Source organism: Castanea sativa, chromosome 4 (assembly GCF_040712315.1).
Source record: "Castanea sativa cultivar Marrone di Chiusa Pesio chromosome 4, ASM4071231v1".
Lineage (NCBI taxonomy): Eukaryota > Viridiplantae > Streptophyta > Magnoliopsida > Fagales > Fagaceae > Castanea > Castanea sativa.
The window spans coordinates 3888750-3912482 of NC_134016.1; the positions used below are offsets into that span (position 1 = coordinate 3888750).

The window sequence follows — 23733 nt, forward strand, 5'->3', positions numbered from 1 at the left end:
AGGTGGGATATTAGAGATAAAGGATGGTGCCCGACTTATTAAGTTCAATTATCTTCACAGACAAAGCCATACTGTTCTATTTCATTTTAATCACAGTTTTTATAAATTCAAGAAATCTAGTAAGCACATAAAATAGAGAAATCTGAAGGCTACGTTTATTTAAGAGGAACACATCAGAAGAGAAGAACATGAGATTGGAGGAAACTCACCCTGGCATTACAAAGTCCAGCTATTTAACCTCTCTGGCAGCAAACAGTACGAAATATTCAGCTTTTCTTGTAAAGTGAGCATTAGATGGTAGTAAATTCTAATAAATTTCCAACCACTTTGGCAGACCTTCCACTTAGCTAACAACAGAGAGCATCTCTATTGGCATGGATTGCACTTCTTCCATAATTTGCTCCAGAAATTAGCCATCTTGTTCCCTAAAATTCAGGTCTTCAGGAAAGGAAAAGTTTCCCCACCAGTCTAGCAAAGCTTTAAGATCATCCAAATATGATACCTTCACCTAAGAATATTATTAGGTGTCAAAGTTTGACCAATTTGAATATTACTAGGTCACTGCAAGAAGAATAGAAAATACAGAGTACCACCCATGGATATATATATATATATATATACACACACACACTACGCTTGCTGCTTTCACAAGGTCTAGCTAGAAAGACGTTGTCTTTAGCTTTCTTTTCGCTCACAATTTTTTTTTACCGTGGCAGATATTATAAATCTTGATTTTAAAGATTAGATATCATGTATAGAATGCAATAGAAACAAAGACACAGGAACAGATTACCTATCAATAACGGTCAAAGCGAATGAATCATATCTCCCCAAGTAGAATTCGAACCTACAACCAATCCGTTAACGGCGACCACTTTACCATTGATCTACTGTGGAACAACGATAGATTCAAAGCATGATGATAGTGCAAGGTAATGCTCCCATTGGACCTGATAATAGCATAATACTATGCTAAGACTGATTGTTATGTGAACTACAACTCTACAGCATTCTGTTATGTTGGAAAAGAAAAAAAGAAAATGCCTTGGGAAAAAGAGAAATCACGAAATAACCTACAAGCACATAATTTTATATCTGGTTCATTAAAAAAAATGTTTACTAGAAAAGAAGAGGAGATAAGGTTTAGATTGAATTACCCCATTAGTTCTGTATAATTGGAATACGGGCAATGTTGGGCCATTTTTTCTGTGATTGGAGATGCTGAAAACTTTAATCTCTTGATCATAGTCTATTTGGGAAAGTGAAAGAGGAATAAAGAAATTAGGGTTGGCTATGAATAATAATATATATAATTTGTTCATTCAAAGGAGAGTATATGAGAAGAGGATTTGAGGTATCAGAAAACTTACATAGTTATAATTGGAATGTGGGCAATCTTCAACCACTCAGCCCCGCTTCCCTTTGCACATCTTTCCTTTTACTTGGAGCAATTCCAAGTATCTAGTACTTCTAATCTGATGAGGCGTGTTGTGAAGAGATACATCAGGTTATTGCAGTGATAAATTGAGAGTTTTTTTTAAGGGAAGAAAGGTTGCCCAACCACTCAGGTGAAGTTTCTATTCCATCAAAACTTTCTATCCACAGAGTTTCAAGGGCATTGAAATGTTGAATTTCGCCCGGGAGAGAGTTGAGTTTAGCCCACCCTCTCAATTAGCGTCGTGTGAGAGTGTTGGATGAAATTGAGACTAGGAAAAACATCCAGCTCCTCACAATACCCACCAATCTCCAATCTCTTCAAGCATCTTAATGGACCCTCTGGCAGAAGCGTGATGTTGCGGCAACCTTCAATTTGTAATCCTGTAAGAAAGCACAACTCTCCTAGAAACGGAAAATGACATGGGGCACTACTCAGTTGTTCACAATATTGAATGGTCAACTCCTCAAGGCAAGGACACAATATTGATGTCACCTCCAGTGCATCCTCCACCTCCGCTGCATCCTTCCACTCCACTAGTTTCTTCGTACTCCAAAAATTGAGCGTTCTTAATGCCGGAAACACTACATTATTTCTAGAGCCGAAAAACTCGACTCCAATACATGTCACGTCATCCATTGCCGATATTTCTAGAGCCTTAAGGCAGGGTAGATGCCCGAGGGTGGGAACTTGTTCACATTTGTTGCACTCTCCTAACTTTATCCGGATCAAATTGTCAAAAAGCGACATCCATGATGGGAATTTCTTTCCACCAAAGCCTTCAATTGTTATGGATTTCAAATTTTGATGAGGACGGAGGCCTTCCAACACTTCTTCGTCATTACAATGGTTGACTTTTCTATTTTCATAAAGACTCCAGTGAAATCTTAACTGGTTCATTTTTTCCTTTATTGCTAAATTTGCACTTCTAGCTTCTTCTTGATCTCTCACATTCTCTAGATGCGTAATGTCTAATTCTCCACTAAGTTGATTCAAGCATCCCAATTCCTTGATCTTCTCTCCTACATCTTGACCCACAATGAAACATGACAAAGTTTGTAGACAATTCAATTTCCCCATATCTTTTGGTGTTCGGTTGATCTTATCATAAGCATCAATATAAATATGCCTCAAGTTATCCAATTTTTTTAGATCTTGTGGAAGCTCTCTGAGATAATAGCAGCCTTCAAGTCTTAAAGTTTGCAAATTGTAGAGCTTGGTGATGGAGTTTGGTAATACTTTGATAAAAGCATTTGAGATGTGGAGAAGCCTTAAGTGTACCAAACAACCAATTGAGTCTGATAACTCTGTTTTCTGATTCCTAGATAATTTTAGAACTTGCAAGCATTTAAAATCTGATAATATGTTTCCAGACATAGCATTTTTTGAAACAAGTGTGCGCATTCTCCATACATGGTCATTTGAAAGTGGAATTTTTGGTATTATTTCCCCATCAGATTGGATTAATAAACGCCGTACTATTTCTCCTCCAAAATCAAAGTTTCAAATTTTGAAATTGAGAGGGCAATATCATGCACCAAATCATGCATCTTACAACTCCTAATATTATCAAATACATCCTTTTCCACATCTTGGAATAAGGAATTTGATAACAAGATATTAAAATGCTCGTTACCAATATTTTCCATTGTCGATCTACTTTCTTGAGATAGTTGAAGGAACCCTTCAGCCATCCAAAGCTGAATTAATTCTTCCTTGTTAATCTCATAATCTTTAGGAAAAATTGAACAATATGCAAAGCATTGTTTAAGAGAAGACAATGGAAGACGATCGAAGCTCAATTTTAATATTGGTAGAATTTCATTCCTATCATGTATGGAGTTCCAAATTTCATTGTTTAGAATTGCTAACCATTCATTTTTCTCTTTTTTACGACACATCATCCCTCTTAGGACTTTTCCAACTAATGGTACCCCCCACATTTTTTGGCAATATCCCTTCCAATTTCCATTAAATCTAGAGTTCGTGGAACACTTTCATTAAGAGATACTTTTTTCTTGATTATGGACCAACATTCATCGTCTAGAAGTTTTTCTAGGTGACATGGAGAAAGTGTCTTCACTATTGTTGCCATAGTGTCATTCGTGCAATTGTTGAAACAAACAATAATGCTCCAACACAAATCTTTATAAATCAAAATATAAACTCAATTATGTCTTTTCGTGATGACTATAATGACTAGGAGGATGAGAAATAGTGCTAGAGAAACAAACTATTTTACAAAAAATTTTACAAACTGCTGATATGATGAATGATTATTGATAAATGAAAAAGTGATATTAATGATGAGTTTAGATGAAAACCAGTAAAAAGTTGGTCACATCAGCAGTTTGTAAAGATATTGTAAAATAGTTTGTAACTGTAGCATTACTTAGAGGATGAGAGAAGAGAGATAATGTGAAAATTTTTAGGAGTAAAAACAGATATGAAAATTCAAAAAATAAAAAATAATATATGATATGATAATCAACACTAATGGGTTCATATATTTTACCGTTAGATCTATTTAAATCTAATGGTAAAAAGAAGGTGTAACTTGAACTCATCTCCACATACAAAATTAGAATAAATTAGCTTAATCCTTAGATGAACTTTCATGGAGTATTAATTATACTTTAAAATTTAAACTAGTCGCATGGGATGCTCAAGAATCACCTATTATTGCACATAAACCCAATTTTATCAAGACTAACCAATGAAAAGTTAAAATCAAATGGACAAGACCCAAGCATCACATAAAATCTAAAGGCATGGGATGTTGAATCAAGAAAACATTTAAAAAAATCAAGAAGAAGGTAGAACACTCCTCATTTGTGAATTCTTGTTGTCCTTCTATTGACACCTCATTTTGCAACTCGCATTTAACCTCACATGAAGGGTAAAAGGGTAATTTCACCTTGAAAATATGCATCTTGATTCTGGTCATAAGATCCTTAATTTCATTTCGCCAAAATGATCCTGATGTTGTAACGATCAAATCAACTGGTCATACGCCCTAATCGGACCATCAGATTGAAAGTTATCATCAAATCAAGTTTTAATAGTCGAGGTGCACTATCACAAATTGAATCCGACTATATGTGATTATGAAAAATTGATTCCAATTGGTAATAATTATAATCAATTGGAGATTAATGATGTGTCATAATTTGATTGGTTAAGACTACATTTTGTAGTAAGGTTGCACATACCTAATTAATTAGTTAGTTAAACATTAATTATTCAATGAGTAATTTTTGCAATTATCTTTTAATTAGAATAAATTTGGAACCAATTGAGTCTGAAATGGCAGTGATTGGAGCCATTTAATGTTAATTAGGAACTAATTTGGGATCTATTAAAGTTAATTGTGTTGAAACCATTTTTTAACAAATGACCTCTGCTCACCATTTTATCGATATCTCTCATAATATTTTGAATCTGTGAATGAGGTTAATTTTCCCAGAAACTAGAGATATTGGGTCTCAAATTGAGTACAAGAATGAGATAATTCCAATCAGAATTGAGTCAGAAATGATTTTTTGAAGTTGGCTCTACAGGTTGTTACAGCAGCCATGAGAAAACTGAATTTTGGCTTACTCTTCACTTCCACCAATCTTTACATTTAAAGTACTAGATTTTCCCCAAGGCTAAAATGAGGTCTAGGTTCATGATTCTTTGTCAGCCCTCATTAAATGGCCTTTCAGTCATATTTCCTCCACCACTACTATATAAACCCCCCATCTCCTTCATTCCAGGGCACACAGAAAACCCCCTCTCTTCCTCTTTCTTGAGTTCTAGTGAAATTGAGTGGTCTTGTCATATCTTAGTCTTCTTGAGACTCAAGGTATTGAGTGAAACTCACTCTTCCTCTCCTAACTCTTCTTTTCCTCCACCCTAGGACCTCCCTCAAGAGTCTCCTCATCCACCATATAGATCTTGCATGAAGGTATAATCCATTTCCCTAACTGTTTGTTGTGTTGTCATGATGAGAGTTTAAGATTAAAGCATGGTAATAATCATTTAAATTCCTTTAAATATGTTTGAATGTTCTAAATTGTTCTTATATGTTCTTCACATGTTCTTGGTTGTTCATCACATATTCATGCATAACTCTAGTTTTAATCTTAAATCCACATTAAAAACATGAAAAATATGTTTGTTTAATAATTCTTTTAAATTCTTGAATCTAGGATATCACCATCCACACACATTCACTAGAATTTATTTTTCAATCCAAATGAAATGCTTAATAAATTGAATTAGGGTTTATCACATGCACATACTTTAAATTCAACATGCAAATTGATTGATAACATATTGGATAATGTGATATGAATGTTGGTCACCATAGTCTTAAAGATCGGTTTCACCGGGCAAGGTGAGTGCCTAACACCTTCTCACCTTGTAACATAGCTTCCGAACTTAGATCAAGGGTTGATAGATCAATATTTATCCTTGTAATTTTCAATTTTTAGATTGTAACTAGGAAATAAAGCTATGTATTTTATCTTAGATTGTATCTAGGACCAAAGCCATGTAATTTTCCTATGATCAGTGTAAATTGAAAATTAATAAAATGAGGAATTTTTCAATTTTTGTTTTCTTATTTATCCCAATAATTAAATAAGTGGCGACTCCATTGTAAAACCCTTAATCTAAAAGGGAAATATAACTAGTCGAACCTCCATTTTGAAAGGCAATAACACGACTCCATCCATTCACGTGGATTTAGCCCAACACCTATAAAACGAGCTAGGGGCGTGATCTCTCACACCTTCACGGAAAAGGCCACCAACACAATTTTGAGAAGAACATTTTGAAGTGTAACTGGTCATCTGATGGAAGCAAAGTCATTGTCGGGAGTTTAGATTGGATGGTTTACATTTGGGATACAACTTCTAGTTCTAGACGCATCTTGTATAAGATCCCTGGTCACATTGGTTCAATCAATGAGTGTCTTTTTCATCCTAGTGAGCCTAATGTTGGATCTTGTAGTAGTGATAAACAGATTTATTTGGGGGAGATCTGAGAATCGAAAGAACTTGCACCTCAATGACGGCAAAAATGGCCAAATGCTATCTTTGACGGAAATGTTTGGCGATCTATCACTGTTTGCGCAATAATAACAATCTATCACTTTTTTTAAACTCGATTTTGTAAAACTCAAGTTTACCGTGTAACCCGAGTTCCAAGAACTCGAGTTCCATAAAAAATAACACGACAAACTTGAAGGTTATTTTTTAAAGAACTTGAGTTCCTAAAAAAACTTGAGTTACACATCAAACTCAAGTTCCAAAAGAGCGGTACATTCATATATATTTCCAAAACAGTGATAGATTACCAAATATTTCGGCCAATAGTGGTATTTGGCTATATTGGCCCCTTATTGACTGTTTTTTCAACCAATAGTTGGCTCTTTTAAGTGTCCTCCAAAGACTTTGAAAAGTTTGTATCTCTATTCTAGTTCCTCAAGTTGAATTTTGGTATGTTTATTGCCAAGTAGAAGATTATTTTCCATTTTGGAGTATTGGTGCTGCATGTATTTTGGCATTATTAAATACATCTAGGGTTCTATCATCACCCCCACATCCTTTTTTCCAATCAAAACCTAAAATTGAAGCCAGAAAGTGGTTTTAACTTTCATCTCTCTCTCTCTCTCTCAAAACAAATCAGTTCACAGAAAGAAGCCAATTGCCACTCCCCTTTTCCTTAGGGGAAGAAAAAAAAAAAAAAAGGCAATTACGTGAAATGCACAACCATTATCAAATTATTTACAAGCTGCAGTGGAGTTATTATGAAATTACAGATTTTAGCCTTTTTAGGACTACTATATTATGTCTATCTATTATCTCAAAAAAAAAAAAAAAAAAAGACTACTATATTATAAGTAATGTTAGAAATACAAACTTTTTTACAAATTATTAATATGGTGAGTGGTTATTGGTTAATAAAAAAGTGATGTTAATAATTTTTTTTTTTTTTTTTGAGAAGAAAAGTGATGTTAATAATGAGCCTTAATGAAAACTGTTAAAAATTTAGCCAAAAATGTTGTAAAATAGCTTATAGCCGCAACATTACTCCAATACAATTATACATCTTCTCTACGGTTTTAAAATAGTAATCACTTCTTCACTCTTGACCAAAACAAGCATCGGGGGTGAAAATGTTTTCTTTCCAACAAATGAGATTTATGTTGCGTCGGAGCCTAAACCGAAACTCGACGATGGGCTCGATGCATGGCCCAAAGGCTATCGGCGAAGGTCCAAATAATTCACCGTATTTTTATGCCTTGGGCCTAGATTGAGACTTACAAGAACGACCCATAAAAATCCCTACAGCAAACACGTCAGCGTGGTCAAAAAGTCTGCTGTAAGAAATAACAGCTGGAATTTTGACTTAGCATTGAATGTTGATTGGCCTTGGCTGATGGGATTAGAGCATGCATTAGGCTAATGATCTTAGTTGTGTTGCTACTAGATTCAGAGCTCCTTAAGACAGGTTGTATCACCCCAAGCCAAGTGTCAACCTTGGAGCCTTTGTTAGGAACTTTGCTGGGATCCCCTTGGTACCCTTCAAACCACATTTCCCTAAGTTTTCCCATTAGGGGTTCATGTGCTTAGTCCATGAACCAGAGAATACACATTTTTAGCATGAAAATGAGTTGATTTCATGTTGTTTCAGGAGTTTAATGGTCTGGTCATGGCTGCCTCTGATGCTTGACCGAATGGGATAGAGGAGAAAGAAGAGACAGCTAGCTGAAGCCCTTTAGCTTTCTGTCAAGTCAGCTTCAGCTTTATGTCACATGAGAAATGATGATATTTCAGCTTGTGGAGGAAGGGTTCAACCTCTGATGGACACGTGTCCTGTTCTGACCCGATTGGACAACTTGGAACCTGATGACAGTGGGCTTCAGCTGTTGACTTGTGCTGAGTTTTGGCTGATTAGATCACGTGACCTTTAGCTGCTGGGACTTGAGTATGGGCTGGGCTGGCCTAGCTGGGCTTTATATTTGAGCTTCTTTGGGCTTGATTATCCCTACAAAATGAAGAGTTTTGCCATGGATGATATACATGGGCTTTTATAAGTTTTGTAAGAGAAGTATTTCTTGAAAGATAAGTATTTCTTGAAAGATAAGTATTTATATTTCCCATGAGTAAGAGATTTAGTATATTTGAAATAAGTATTAAGATAATATTTTGAGTTATGTAAATATGTGCCAAAATAGCATTTGGGCTTTATAAAATAGTTGCCAAAATAATACTTGGACTTTATGAAGTAGTGCCAAAATGATATTGGGCTTTTAGAGATAGTGCCAAAATAATATTTGGACTTTATGAAATAGTGCCAAAATAATATTGGGCTTTTAGAAATAGTTGCCAAAATAAAATTGGGTTTTAGAAATAGTTACCAAAATGATATTGGGTTTTTAGAAATAGTGCCAAAATAATATTGGGCTTTTAGAAATAGTGCCAAAATAATATTTGGAATTTTAGAAATAATGTCTGTAAGTACACAATTGCACCTGGACCCAAAGACAATCACGGGCTCAGGCCCAATGAGCCTTAAACAATAAAATTTGTAAAGTGTGGGCTTGAAACCTAGGTTAGAAGTACTGGGAGCTTGATAACAGGCTTTTATAAATAAATACAGGTAAATAACGAATGATAATTGCAAATGGATCTCCTCGGACTTGAGCCGAGGACTACTTCTTTATTATTTCTCTTTCTTCCTTAAAGATTACCATTTTTTTTTCCTTTCTTAGTTTCCCCCCCCCCTTAAATACTTCCTTTTCGTGCCACTTTTTGGACAGTGACTAGAAGTTTCAGCCCTACGGTTTAGGAGTCACTTCCCCATTAATGCGGCCAGGGAGGTAGGTGCAGTGCCTTTAATGCGGAGGTGGCAGCCTTTGCCCTTGATATTTTCTTTAGCACTGGTGCATCTAGAAGGTTCAGGGTGTCCCCCTTTAACCATTAGTCTTTCCAGAGTTGTGCCTTGACCTTCATAATGAAATCTTGAGTTCTCTTGGATCGGTCCGAGGAGGAATTCACCCTCGGTTGTATCCTCGGAACCTCGGCATATGGGCCGATTAGTAGAGTTTAATTCTGGAGCAGGTCGGCCCTTCATGCTACAGTCCAAAGGCCCATATGCCCATTTGGGTCCTTTTACTCCCCACAGTGTCAAAATAATATTTGGGCTTTATGAAATAGAGCCAAAATAATATTGAGTTTTTAGAAATAATGCCAAAATAATATTTGGGCTTTATGAAATGGTGCCAAAATAATATTGGGCTTTTAGAAATAGTTGCGAAAATGACATTGGGCTTTTAGAAATAGTTGCCAAAATAATATTGGGTTTTTAGAAATAAATCCAAAATAATATTGGGCTTTTAGAAATAGTTGCCAAAATAGTATTTGGGCTTTGTTGAATAGTGCCAAATTAATATTTGGGCTTTATAAAATAGTGCCAAATTAGTATTTGGGTTTTGTAAAATAGTTGCCAAATTAATATTTGGGCCTAGTGCCAAATTATTATTTGGGCTTTTGTAAAATAGTTTTCCAAATTAGTATTTGGGCTTTTGTAAAATAGTGCCAAATTAGTATTTGAGCTTTTGTAAAATAGTTTGCCAAATTGGTATTTAGGCTTTTGCAAAATAGTGCCAAATTAGTATTTGGGCTTTGTAAAATAGTGCCAAATTAGTATTTAGGCTTTTGTAAAATAGTTTGCCAAATTAGTGTTTGAGCTTTGTTAAAATAGTTTGAGATTTTGTAAAGATATTTCCGTGTAGTAACGAACTTAAAGATGCCGTGTAGCAACGAGCTTAGAGGTGCCATGTAGCAACGGGCTTAGTAAAGGTGCCGTCTAACAACAGATTTAGAGGTGTCATGTAGCAACGGGCTTAATAAGGTACCGTGTAGCAACGGGCTTAGAGGTGCCGTGTAGTAACGGGCTTAGAGGTGCCGTGTAGTAACGGGCTTAGAGGTGCCGTGTAGCAACGAGTTTTGTAAGGTGCCGTGTAGTAACAGGCTTACGGGCTTAATAAGGTGCCATGTAGCAATGGGTTTTGTAAGGTGCCATGTAGCAACGAGCTTAGAGATGCTGTGTAGCAACAGGTTTAGAGGTATTTTTGTGGGCTTCAAAATAATTCTTGGGCTTGTGTGGGTATTTTTGTGAGTGGGCTAAAGAAATTAGGGCCCAAAAATTTGTACCTCAATAACAGGAACATAAGACTTTCGTGTTAAAAGAAAGGCGAAAAACCCATTTTAGTCCCTACATTTTCACATGATTCCCACTTTGGTCCCTAACTTTTTTTCCACCGCTTTTAGTCCCTAAAAAAAAAAAAAAAAAACGATCTCTTTTTTGTCCCTACCGTCAGTGCCCTAACAGCAAAGTCCTAGGTGGCAGATGAAACACCCTATTAGCTGACGTGGCGCTGATGTGACATTTAAAATATTATTTGACATTTTTTTATGCCATGTTAGCATCTTAATTTTTTTTAAAAGCCACATCAGAAAATTTAAAAAAAAAAATTTAAAGAAAAACCTTAAATCTAATTAAATTAAAATTTTATTTAAAATTTTCTATTCTTAATATTCATGTTCTTCAACTTGTTCTTTGTATTCTTCACAGCCCAAACCCAACAACCAAGAACCCAAACCCATATCAGAAGAACACAAACAAAAAAAGAAGAAAAAATTAAATTAAATTAAATACTAACAGGAAATTTTCTTCATGTTCTTCCCAAACCCAAGAAGCAACCAAACCAATCTCTAGCAAACTCCAAATCCAAATCCAGCAACCAAACCCAATCTCCATCAAATCCAGAAAAACAAAAAATAAATCCAAGAAACAAACCCATAAACACAGTAACTAACCCAATCCCTAGCAAACCCATAAACCCAGAAATTTTCTTGGGAAACAAACACACAAAAAACCCATAAAATCAAAAAAAAATCCACATCCTCTTGAAAAAAACAAAAAAACAAAAAAACCCAGAACAAGACAACGACACATCGGTCATCAAGTCTTTCATAAGTTCCGATCTCTCAAATTTTTGACCACCACCTCCTTCCCAGGAGCAACAACCTCAACTCCATCACCAAATATCATCTGCAGCTTCGACCTCAATGCCCACACCCGTGCCCATCGTCTCTCAATCACAGCCTTCCGTTGCTCTCTTCAACCAGGAAACGCTCCAACAATGCCTCCGTTTCTCTCTTCAACAATCGCCTCATCCAAATCCACAATCTAAGAGAGAGATTTTAGAGCTTTAGAGCTTTAGAAAGATAAAAGAGAGAGAGAGAGATTTTAGAGCTTTAGAGCTTTAGAAAGATAAAAGAGAGAGAGAGAGATTTTGATCTAAGAAAGAGAGGTTTAGAGATTTTTGTTTGGGTAAGCAAACCTAAATCTACGATCTCTCTCTTCACCCAACCTCCAACCCAATCGGCTCCCTCCAACGCAAACTGAGGTCCATCCGTTGACTGCAACTCGATCCGTTCGCCGCTACTCATTCCTCTCCTCATCGTGGGATGACTCCACCACCACCACCAGTAAGAGAAGAAAAGAAAGACCATAGCTCAGAGAGAGAAAGGAGAAGAGAATTTGTTTTGATCTTTTAATTAGATTTTTTTTTTTGAAACCGTTTTTTAATTAGATTTAATTTTGTTTTTTAATTTATTTTCTTTTTTGGTTTAAATTTTCTAACATGGCTTTTAAATAAAAATTAAAATGCTGACGTGGCATATAAAAATGTCAAATAATATTTTTTAATAATATTTTAATTGCCACATAGCTAATAGGGTGTTCCGTTTGCCACCTAGGACTTTGCCATTAGGGCACTGATGGTAGGGATAAAAATGAGATCGCTTTTTTGATTTTAGGGACTAAAAGCGGTGGAAAAAAAAGTTAGGGACCAAAGTGGGAATCGCGTGAAAATGTTGGAACTAAAATGGATTTTTCGCCTAAAAGAAACCTACGAAAGGCCAAAATCCAAAAAGATGAAGGCTAGAAAATACAGTAGCATTTTAGTCTATATATGAAAGTTAATCGCTCCATTTGCAAAAATTTCATTAATTACTAACGTATTCATAAACTGTACAAGCTAATCTATCCCCTGGACATACTATGAACATCAAAACTTTCCAAGAAGCAATTGATGGAGCATTTTAATTTTAAATTTTTATTTTAATATTTTTAATGAATAATAAGTTGGAAAATTTAGTGAAAAGAGATATTGGAGTTTAATGTGGTAAACGAGGAGACATTGTGTTATCATATTTAGATTTAGAATCCCACAATAGCCTTATTAATTTATAATTTCGTGGAGATTAAACAAAAGATTTGGAAACTATAGAGGTATCAGTACGCTAAAGACTAGCATCAATAACTATATGGTCAATGAAGCAATATATAATATAGAAATAGCTGGCCACCACTGTCATGTGAATTGCGCATCAACATCTCTAACTTCTGATTCTCAAAAAAAAAACATCTCTAACTTCTATATGTAATTTGTCCAAGGCAACGGGAATATATAGAATAACATTCCACCATCTACCTGTGCCCTTCTGCGTCAACATCATCAATATAACTTTTTTGTTTAATGGCCCATGCACAGATATTATAAAGAGATAATATTGCTCATACAGTCATACATACACATTTTATATAGCTTTTTAATTTGTTTAATGGCCACCATTAATTATGCAAGTTGCAAGAGATGTCAATTTGCACAACTTAATTAAGTTAGTGGGTTTGTCTCTTTTTTTGTAGATGGATATCCTTTTCGAATATGGGCATTGCAGTAGGTAGGGGCGTCCACACAACCCGGTGACCCGCTCAACCCGCCGGACCCGCCCGAAACCGATCGGCCACCACCCGAATTGATCAACCCGATAGCCGCAGGCGGGTTGCCACCCACAGAACCCGATCCCTTCGGGTCGGCTAGCGGTTTTCCTCCCCACAAACCCGAGCCACCCGACCCAACCGATGTAATATACAAATCCGACAACTCCAGCAAGATCAAGCTCAGATTTGAGGAGATCCGGTGAGATCTTGACCATATTTGGTGAGATCCGGCGAGATTCGAGGAGATCCAAGCTTATTTTGGCGAGCTCTTGACCATTCTTGGTGAAATCCAGCGAGATTCGAGGAGATCCAAGCTTATTTCCGGCGAGTTTCGAGGAGATCCAAGCTCATTTCTAGCGAGATTCGAGGAGATCCAAGCTCATTTCGGCGAGATCTCGACCATATTTGGTGAGATCCGGCGAGATTCGAGAAGATTCAAGCTTATTTCGACGATTTTCGGTGCGAATCTACTGAGTTTTTGCAGATTCCGACGACTCTTTTGCAGATTTCGACGACTCTCTAAACCGACCAAACTGACTTGGCCCGACCCGTGGACACCCCTAGCAGTAGGCATACGTTCACATTTTTTATAGACTCATGTTCTCATGAACAAAATAATATAATATTGAGAAATATTTATATAGCTGGCACCATTCAACAATACTTATCTTCTTAATTTATGTGAATTGTCCAAGGCTGATTCAAATAAACATTCATTAATTTGTATTTAATTTGACAACAAAATCAATAGTTGGTGAACAACCAAAACCACTACAGACCGAGTGTTTTCATTTAAGGCAAAACTTAAATACAGTTTCTTATATACGGTTCCTTAGGTTCTCCTCTTAAAAATCTGCCACCTATCTAGTTGAATAACTAAACTAACATAGTTTTAACGCCATTCTCTCTCTCTCTCTCTCTCTCTCTCTCTCTCTCTCTTGCGCGTGTTAGAAAACCCGACTGCAAATCTCTCAAACTTCTCCCAAACAATATCAGAAAATAAAATCTGGTTTCAGAAGGACAAGCCTGGAATGATCTTCTCCATTAATCCCATTATTTTTATTAGAAGATAATTGATTTGTTCATGCTTTGTATGCTAGACAAATGATTTTTTAAATAATGAAAAAGAAAAGAAAGAAAAAAAGAAGATGAAGACCACCATAGCAACGTACTGCTTGGATAAATCTAATTCTCATAAGTTTGAAACAAATAGCCATTAGAACAGTAATAGCAGATCCATCCATTCATTCCCAATAAACACAAATTAGAGAAAAAAAGGGGGGGGGGGGGGACTACCCTTCCCATCAAAACCTACTCTGCTACAACTCTACTCGAACCCAATCCTCTACATGCTGCAACCACCTCTATAATCCCCTTCGTGTCATCGTTCTCCCCAGGTTAGACCCAAGCGAAGGTGTGTGAGAAATCAGATCTAAAGCCAATGGGTTTTCTTTTCTCACAGACAAGGGGAAAAAAAATACAACAATAGAAAGTTACGGTACTTTTAACAGTGTTTGTTTAGTTATACGTTTAGACAAGTGGCAGCTTTTTAAGAGAGGAACCTAAGGAACTGTATATAAGTAACTATATCTAAGTTTTGTCCTTTTACATAAATATTCTCAGACTAGCTCACTTCACTGAGACCCAGGGACGAAGGCATATATGGACTTAGGGTGGCAAGCCACCCCCAATTTTTTTTAATTAGTATATAAATAGGCACTAATTTTAGCAAATTTTTTTAATATAAAAGTATACTTTGCCCCCCTTAAAATTATCATTGATTCTTTTAAGCGTAATAATATAGTTTCAAACGTTTCTACAACATTTTTGCAAATTTTTGAGGTATGAAATTCTTATTTGTTCGTATCTAGGCTTATGGCTTATATAACTATTTTACTCACCAATAACCACTAATTAGATCCGCAATTTGCACTAAATTCAAGTCCAATTCGGATTAGGATTTCATCCTGCACATCAGTAGTATTTTTGGCATAACTTTCGGCTCAGATATCCAATTGAGATGATTCAAGTTGGGCTGGAAATTTAACTTAAAGGGCTACAACTTTTTAGTTTACCAAAAGTCCAAATTCTGACGTTAAATGGGCGAAAATCGTTGGTTAAGTGAAGCCTAAAAATCTGAGATTTTCTCCAAACGGGAATGAGATTCCTTAACCTATTTAAAGGCTCTTTAGGGAAAAAAAGAGGAGGAAAACCTGAGAGGAAAAGGGAGCGCTGTATAGAAGAACTTGTTTTGGGAGTCATTATGAAGAGGAGGATCTGAGGATAAAGGCGAGAGCTTCATGTTGATTAACCAATTCAGATAAAAAACATAAGTTTTATTTGTTTTCTTTTCAATTTTATTATGAACTAAATTTATTTTCTAGAGCATTGATGTAGTTCAGCAATGAACACACAATTTATATTCTGAGTTATTTTATTTTTAATATTTCCATGATTGAGTGTTTAATTCTTATTCTTAATGCTTACTATTTTCTTTACGAATTATTGTTTGATCAATTGAATTACAATGAGACTGAGAAGTGATTTGTTACTTTAGTTCTAGAATTAAACATCATTAGTTGAGCGAAAGTAGAGAGACTTTACCGCGATTAGTGTGATTTTTCAGAAAATTCAAAGTACGTAATGAGTCTCCAATTAATTAAATTCACATAGAGATATGAAATTGTTAGTTGAAGATATTTTTTATATTATTCGAGAGAAGATATTGAATACTTAAGAAATTTTTAATCATCAACGGGAGATTATTAGAATTTAATAATTAGGAAGAATAAATTGTGTGGGATTTGTTAGGTGAAATCAACCGCTCTAAATCCATTCTTATCATATTTTTACAATTTTAGATTTTTGCATTTTGTTAATCTTTTATTCATAGATTTATTTTTATTAAATAGTTTAATTTAATTCAGATAGTAGAACGTTCCATTTATTTTCGATTTTCCAAATAGTAATTAATTTAGTGAATTTCGGTATTCAATAACATAGTTAATCCCTGTGGGTTCGACATTCGTTTTCTAAAAACACTTTACTACTTGTTACGATTTTGTGCGCTTGCAGATTATTTTACGCGAACAGCTTCACACAAACGTTGATCCAATCTGGCTCGATATATGCCAGGACACAATTAAAATTAATTACAATTATATATGTGTGTGGGTTTCAAAAGTTTCTTACTAAATTTAGTATTAAGGGTCCGTTTGGATACAGCTGAAAACTGAAAACACTGTAACAAAATAATTTTTAAATGTGTGAATAGTATTACGAGACCCATTTTTAATAAAAAAAAAATTGCTGAAAATTACGTGAACAGTGCGCACACTGTGCACGCACAATGACTTGTCCCCTAAAAGTAGAAACGGGCAGCAGGGGAAAAAAAAGAAAAGGAAAATGCTAAACATTGGACGCGTTCAGCGCTATCCAAACCAAGCTTAATTCTGTTATTATTATTTTTTTATACAAGATAGAATTTCTACTCTAACCTAATCTAAGTGTATGCAAATTATTTATTTGTAATTATTCCATTTTAATTATTTAATTGTGATTTGTTGAACTACTAATATATTTAGTTTTTAACTTTCTTTTTTATTGCAATACAATGAATTTTGTTAATGTTTATTGTATTTTTCAAATACGATTAAAAAAATTATTATAAAAATCTACTGAAAATGCATAAGTATAGTAAAATTTTCATTGAAATTTATATTTGAGTTAACAACGAATTTTAGAAAAAAATAATTAAAATTAGTTTGAAAGAGTCAAAGTTCTTTTAAATATACTTATAGTTTAAAATTGAAGAGAAACTCGGTAGAAAATTAGGGAAGAATTGAAGTCTAACTTATGACAATTGACACATACAAAATTAGAATAAATTAGCTTAATACTTAGGTGAACTTTCATGGAGTATTAATTATACTTTAAAATTTAAACTAGTCGCATGGGACGCACGAGAATCACCTATTATTGCACATAAACCCAATTTTATCAAGACTAACCAATGAAAAGCTAAAATTAAAATGGACAAGACCCAAGCTACACATAAAATCTGAAGGCATGGGATGTTGAATCAAGAAAGCATTTAAACAAATCACGAAAAAGGTAGAACACTCCTCATTTGTGAATTCTTGCTGTCCTTCACGGAGGGGCCACCAACACAATTTTGAGAAGAACATTTTGAAGTGTAGCTGGTCATCTGATGGAAGCAAAGTCACTGCCGGGAGTTCAGATTGGATGGTTTACATTTGTGCTACAACTTGTAGACGCATCTTGTATAAGATCCCTGCTCACATTGGTTCAATCAACCAGTGTCTTTTTCATCCTAGTGAACCTATTGTTGGATCTTGCAATAGTGTTAAACAGATTTATTTGGGGGAGATCTGAGAATTGAAAGAACTTGCACCTTAGTGACGGCAAAAATGGCCAAATACCATCTTTGACGGAAATATTTAGCAGCAAAATAATTAGGGATCCACCACTTTTTTAAAACTCGATTTTGTGAAACTCGAGTTTGTTGTATAACTCGATTTTGTATCTCTACAATAGTTTCTCAAGTTAAATTTTGGAGTAGAAGATTGTTGAGGTACAAATTTTTTAGCCCTAATTTCTTTAGCCTACTCACAAAATACCCACACAAGCCCAAGAATTATTTTGAAGCCCACATAAATTAATATCTCTCACACATTACTTAAATATTCTCCATGTTATTGGGCTCCCACAAATATTTCCTACATATATAAGCCCTACAAATTACTTTTGGCCCTCTCACGAATACTACCTAGCTACTATATTCCACATATTATCCAACTTGGGTTTTCACCAAAAATGTCCATCACCTTGCTACCAACATTGGGCCACAAAATTATGCTTCCTCCACAAAAAGCCCAAAATCATTTTAACTTGTTGGCAAGACTCAAAAAGCCCAAAAAAACCCTTTTCTAAGTCCGTTGCTACACGGCACCTCTAAGTCCGTTGCTACGCAACACCTCTAAGTCCGTTACTATACGGCACCTTATTAAGCCCGTTGCTACACAACACCTTACTAAGCCCGTTGTTACACGGCACCTCTAAGCTCGTTGCTACACGGCACCTTACTAAGCTCGTTGCTACACGGCACTCTTCTAAGCCCGTTGCTACACGGCCCGTCTAAGCCCGTTGCTACACGGCACCCTTCTAAGTCCGTTGCTACACGACACCTCTAAGTCCATTGCTACACGGCAATCTTACAAAGTCTGTTGCTACACGGCAATATCTTTACAAAATCTCAAACTATTTCTAAAAGCCCAAATACTAATTTGGCACTATTTTACAAAGCCCAAATATTAATTTGACAAACTATTTGTAAAAGCCTAATACTAATTTGGCAACTATTTCATAAAACCCAATATTATTTGGCAACTATTTCATAAAAGCCCAATGTCATTTTGGCAACTATTTCATAAAGCCCAATATTATTTGGCAACTATTTCCTAAAGCCCAATATTGTTTTTGCCACTATTTCTAAAAGCCCAAATACTATTTTTGGCACATGCTTACTAAACTTAAATATTATCTTAACAATTATTTCACATATACCAAATCTCTTACTCATGGGAAATATTAGTATTCATCCTTCAAGGAATACTTCTCTTGCAAAGTTTATAAAAGCCCATGAATATCATCCATGGCAAAATTCCTCATTTTGTAGGAATAATTAGGCCCAAAGTAGCTCAAACATAAGGCCCAGCTGAACTAGCCCAGCCCAGCCCAAACTCAAGTCCCAGCAGCTGAAGCTCACGTGAGCTGATCAGCCAAAATCCAACACAAGTCAAACAGCTGGGGCCCACTGCTGTCAGGTTTGAGCTTGTCTTATCAGGTCAAAACAGGACACATGTCCATTAGGGGTTGAACCCTTCCTCCACAAGCTGAAATATTATCATTTATTATGTGACATAAAGTTGAAATAGACTTGACATAAGGCTGAAAAGACTTGACCAGAAGTTGAAAGCACTTCAGCCAGCCATCTCCTCTTTCTCCTCCAACCCATTCGGTCAAGCATCAAAGGTAGCCATGACTAGGCCATTAAAGCTCCTGAAGCAAACTGAAATCAACTCATTTTCATGCTAAAAAAATATGTATTTTTTGGTTCATGGACCAAGTACATGAACCCCTTATGGGAAAACTTAGGGAAATGTGGTTTGGAGGGCACCAAGGGAAATGTGGCTTGGGGTGATGCAACCTGCCTTTGGGAGCTTTGAATCTAGCAAGCAGCACAGTCAAGGTCATTAGCTTAATGTATGCTCTAACTCCATCAGCCAAGACTAATCAACATTAATGCTAAGTTAGAATCCAGGCTGATATTACCCAAAAACAGCAAGAGTCTTCCAAAAGGTTAAGCTTACCATTTTTAGCTAACACTCTAAGAATGAATCCCTAAGGATTTTATGAAAATTGGGGAAGATTTAGCAAAAGTTATTTGCCAATTGCCCCTTAAATCTCAACTATAAATTGAGCCCTCCATTAATGCCTCAAGGGGGGGGGGGACAAGAACGTACTAAGAAACACACCCACAAAGAAAAGCTCTCACAAAAACCCTTTTGTTTCAGCTTCTCAAAATCCCAACAAAGTTCTAAGTCACAAGACTCTCATTCTCAAGCATGGAAACTGAGTTCCCTCACTCCTAGCTCAAAAAAACCTCTCTTACCTCTAGTTAAAAACATACAGCTCCTCACTAGCAGAAAGTTCCGGCAGCCCTACTATACACTCTCACTCACTGCCCATGCTACCCACAAATGGCTCTCTCTACTCATTATATATACTACATCCAAGAGCATGCTTTGGCACCATAATGATCTTGCTGCACTAGCTGGGATCTCTCTCTCTCCCTTCATCTCACACTAAGCTTTCCTCATTATTTGCTATCATGGAACCCATGATATTTATCTATTCATGGTTATGATATAATTGTTACCATAGAATTTTTTCCCCTCATATTATTGTATTAGAAGACTCTTCCCTAGAGCTAATGGATGATGATTCTGATGTTTCCTCTTAATCTGTGAAATATTTAAAGTTTATTTTACTGTACTGCTGAGTAACTCTTTTCTACAGAAACATGTCACGACTGGGTCATTTTCTGCAGAAGCACTTTGCAGCTGGGTAACCCTTTTCCGCAGATATCACGGCTAGGTCATTTTCTGCAGAAGCACTCCGCAGCTGGGTAACTCTTTTCTGCAGAAACATATCATGGCTGGGTCATTTTCTGCAGAGATACTTTGCAACTGGGTAACTCTTTACTGTAGAAGCATATTACAGCTGGGTCATTTTCTGCGGAAACACTTTACGGCTGGGTTACTTTCTGCAGAAACCTTCTATTGCTGGGCTATTTCTTATAGTATGCTTTTTAACCACACTGACATGTCCGCTGTAGAGATTGTTTATGGGCCACTCTTGTAAGTCCAAACCTAGGCCTAAGGCATAAAAATACAGTAAATTATTTGGATCTTCGCCGATAGCCTTTGGGCCGTGCATCAAGCCCATCGTCGAGTTTCAGTTTAGGCCCCGACCCAATATAAATCTCATTTGTCAGAAAGAAAACTTTTTCGCCCCCGACAAAGATTATCTCTATTGTTTATTGGCAAAGTAGAAGATTATTTTCCATTTTGGAGTATTGGTGCTACATGTATTTTGGCATCAGCAAATACATCTAGGGTTCTATCATCACCTTCATAGAATAGATGATGTAAATGTTTGTAATATGCTCACACCAAGGCATATGGATACAGTATCGCTACTGCCTTAAATCATTCCTTACATTCAACTTCCAAAAGTTTCTAAAAATACAAATAAGATTGCCTCATTAAAAGAAACCTAAAAAAGCCAAAATTCATATTTGCTTAGTCCGCTGGAAAAATACAGCATCATTTTCGTCTACATATTTAAATTCATCCATCCAGTTGCAAAAATTTCAGGACTAACATATCCAAGAACTGCCCCCTCAAACAAAAAAAAAACAAAAAAAAAAACATATTCAAGAACTGTACAAGCTAATCTATCCCCGTGGGCAGACTCTGAACAATTAAGTTTACCAAGAAGCAACTATACAAAATGTTTGTTTTTTTGTATACAAAATTTTTCAGGAAGCAACTATACAAACTATACAAATCATAAATAGTAAGGAGAACTAGGGTTTGACCAATGGTGGCCACTATCCAACCTCTGTACATCCTCTAAACTTAAGAAAAGTAAAATGCAAAGCCTAAGCTGTTTCGTAAGAGGACTAGGAAAAGTCAACTCCAAAACTCAATTTTTTTACATAGCTAAGTCACCATTACAACTCATCAAGAATTTCTGCTTTCACAAAAATTGTAAAAAAAAAAATTGATTAAGTATATCTAGAGTCTGCATGACAAGGTTTAGTCCCACTCAACCCCCAATGCCACTAAAATCTAGCTTTGCTTGAACAATTCTCTCAAAGAATTGGAACATCAAAAAATAAATAAGATTGTTTCAGATTTGAGAGACAGTGGATCAATTCATCTTTAATGAAAAGATGCCAATACATTTCAGATTTGGCCAGTAGTCCCCAATGGTTAACAACTTGCAAGTATAAATTCTTATCTAAATCAGCTGAGAGTGACTCCCATTGGTAATTAGGTCCAGCCAGAATAGACCCGGCCGAATGGTGATATAATAACACTAACTCCAGCACATACGATTTTCTTGAGAACATAAGGATGTATCCCTCTATGTGATCCTATGTAGTTTAAACCCTGACCAATTGATGGAGCACATCATTCAGAATTGAATGATAGGATCTAGATGGTTATTAGGTTGTAACTAGAATACAAAATACATTGACTAGTGACAGCAAATTGTCTTCCCTTTTGCAGAATTGGTTTGCAGTTAGAAGAAAGCAATCACCTTCGAGGTTAATATGGCTCATTGAAGCCAGCCATATCTCCCTTGCTTTGGCTGTAGGTCCAAAATCTACTACAATGCCTACATATGATGGCATAAGGATTAAAAAAAATAATGAAGAACTATAAATTATAAAAGGAAGCTCTTGAATATAAAGTAAGGAAATACTGAACAATAACCCACATTAAACTGTAAGAGAAATACTCGATTGTGAGAATGGTGATGGTTGTTGAATAGTTATTCTACAGATATAGCAAATTATTTCACAAATAGCTATTGTGGGAAAAGACCTCTAGATAGCACTCCCACACAGGATTGATTGTGAATACTAGTATGAGTTTTAGAACGGCCGCCAAACAAAAAATAGCAATAAAAAAAACAAGAAGAAAGTTAGACAACCACATGAACAAGGATTTACGTGGTTTAGCAATAGCCTACATCCACGGGTGATGGTGAGAAGAAAATTTCACCAACAAAATATGGAGATTAGCACAAAGTCACTCTCACAAAGCCCCAAACCCCATATACACCCTAAAAACTCTCCCAAATACGAAGTTTAGGGCTTCACCTAAAACAAAGAGAAGTTTTTCTACTCTCTAATTGTTGCACAGCACTGCAGCCCTCTCTTTGGCTGAAAAAACATATATGTAAAAGTTGTCAGTCAGATAGAACTCCTTGTTATATTTAATTTCAAAATCGTCCTCTTGATGAATCCCAAGTCTTCAATCAAACCTAGTTTCTCAATATCCTCCTTAATAGCTTCAATCATAGCTATGTATTCAGCCTCATTGGTTGACAATGCAATAGTTGATTGTAGTGTCAACCTTCAACTCACTGGTGGTCGGCCCCTAGCTTCATGGTAGAATGAAGCTTATCTAGATCACCAACATAGTCAGAATCAACATATCTAGATACATGTCTTTCAACAAATTCATATCTCTTAGACTTCAAACCCAAATCAGCATTCACAAATATATCTCAAGATCCATTTAACAACTTGCCAAGGACCTTTCCCATAATTTTGCATATAACGACTATCCATATTGACAGCTTGAGCAATGCTGGGCTGTGTGTGTAACAATGCATATATGATGCTAACAAACAAATCGGTATTAGAGCTTCTTCTATCACAACAATAACAGAAAAAGGTACACAAAAACGCACAAAAGACATTTCTTTATATTCTCCAATGTCAATGGTTAAACTGAATGACAAAAGAAAGGACATTAAACAACACAAGTTATTCTTTTACAAGTAAAATATGACAATGAAAAAACTGAAACAATGACAGAAGGTATACCTTTAGTATCTAAGTCAGGTCCTAGAGAACCCATTATATTGTCGCAGCAGATGAGGTCACCTATTTTCCAGATTGGAGTCTTAAATACATGCAGCAATGATCTGTCAACTGACCACTGCGCTTCACATCCAGATGCAATCGCCATTAGCTTTTGATGTTTTCCAAAATACCAGCCCAAAGAATTGAACACTACAAAATTAAAGAGTGAGTATCTACAAGTGACACCAGCTTTCAACTACTC

At 35.8% G+C, this 23733-nt stretch overlaps 1 pseudogene; it reads right to left on the reverse strand.

Annotated features, from left to right (window-relative positions):
• Positions 1-1654: 1654 nt before the first annotated feature.
• On the reverse strand, positions 1655-23637 carry LOC142632321 (disease resistance protein RGA2-like; annotated as a pseudogene).
• Between the last annotated feature and the right edge of the window lie 96 nt (positions 23638-23733).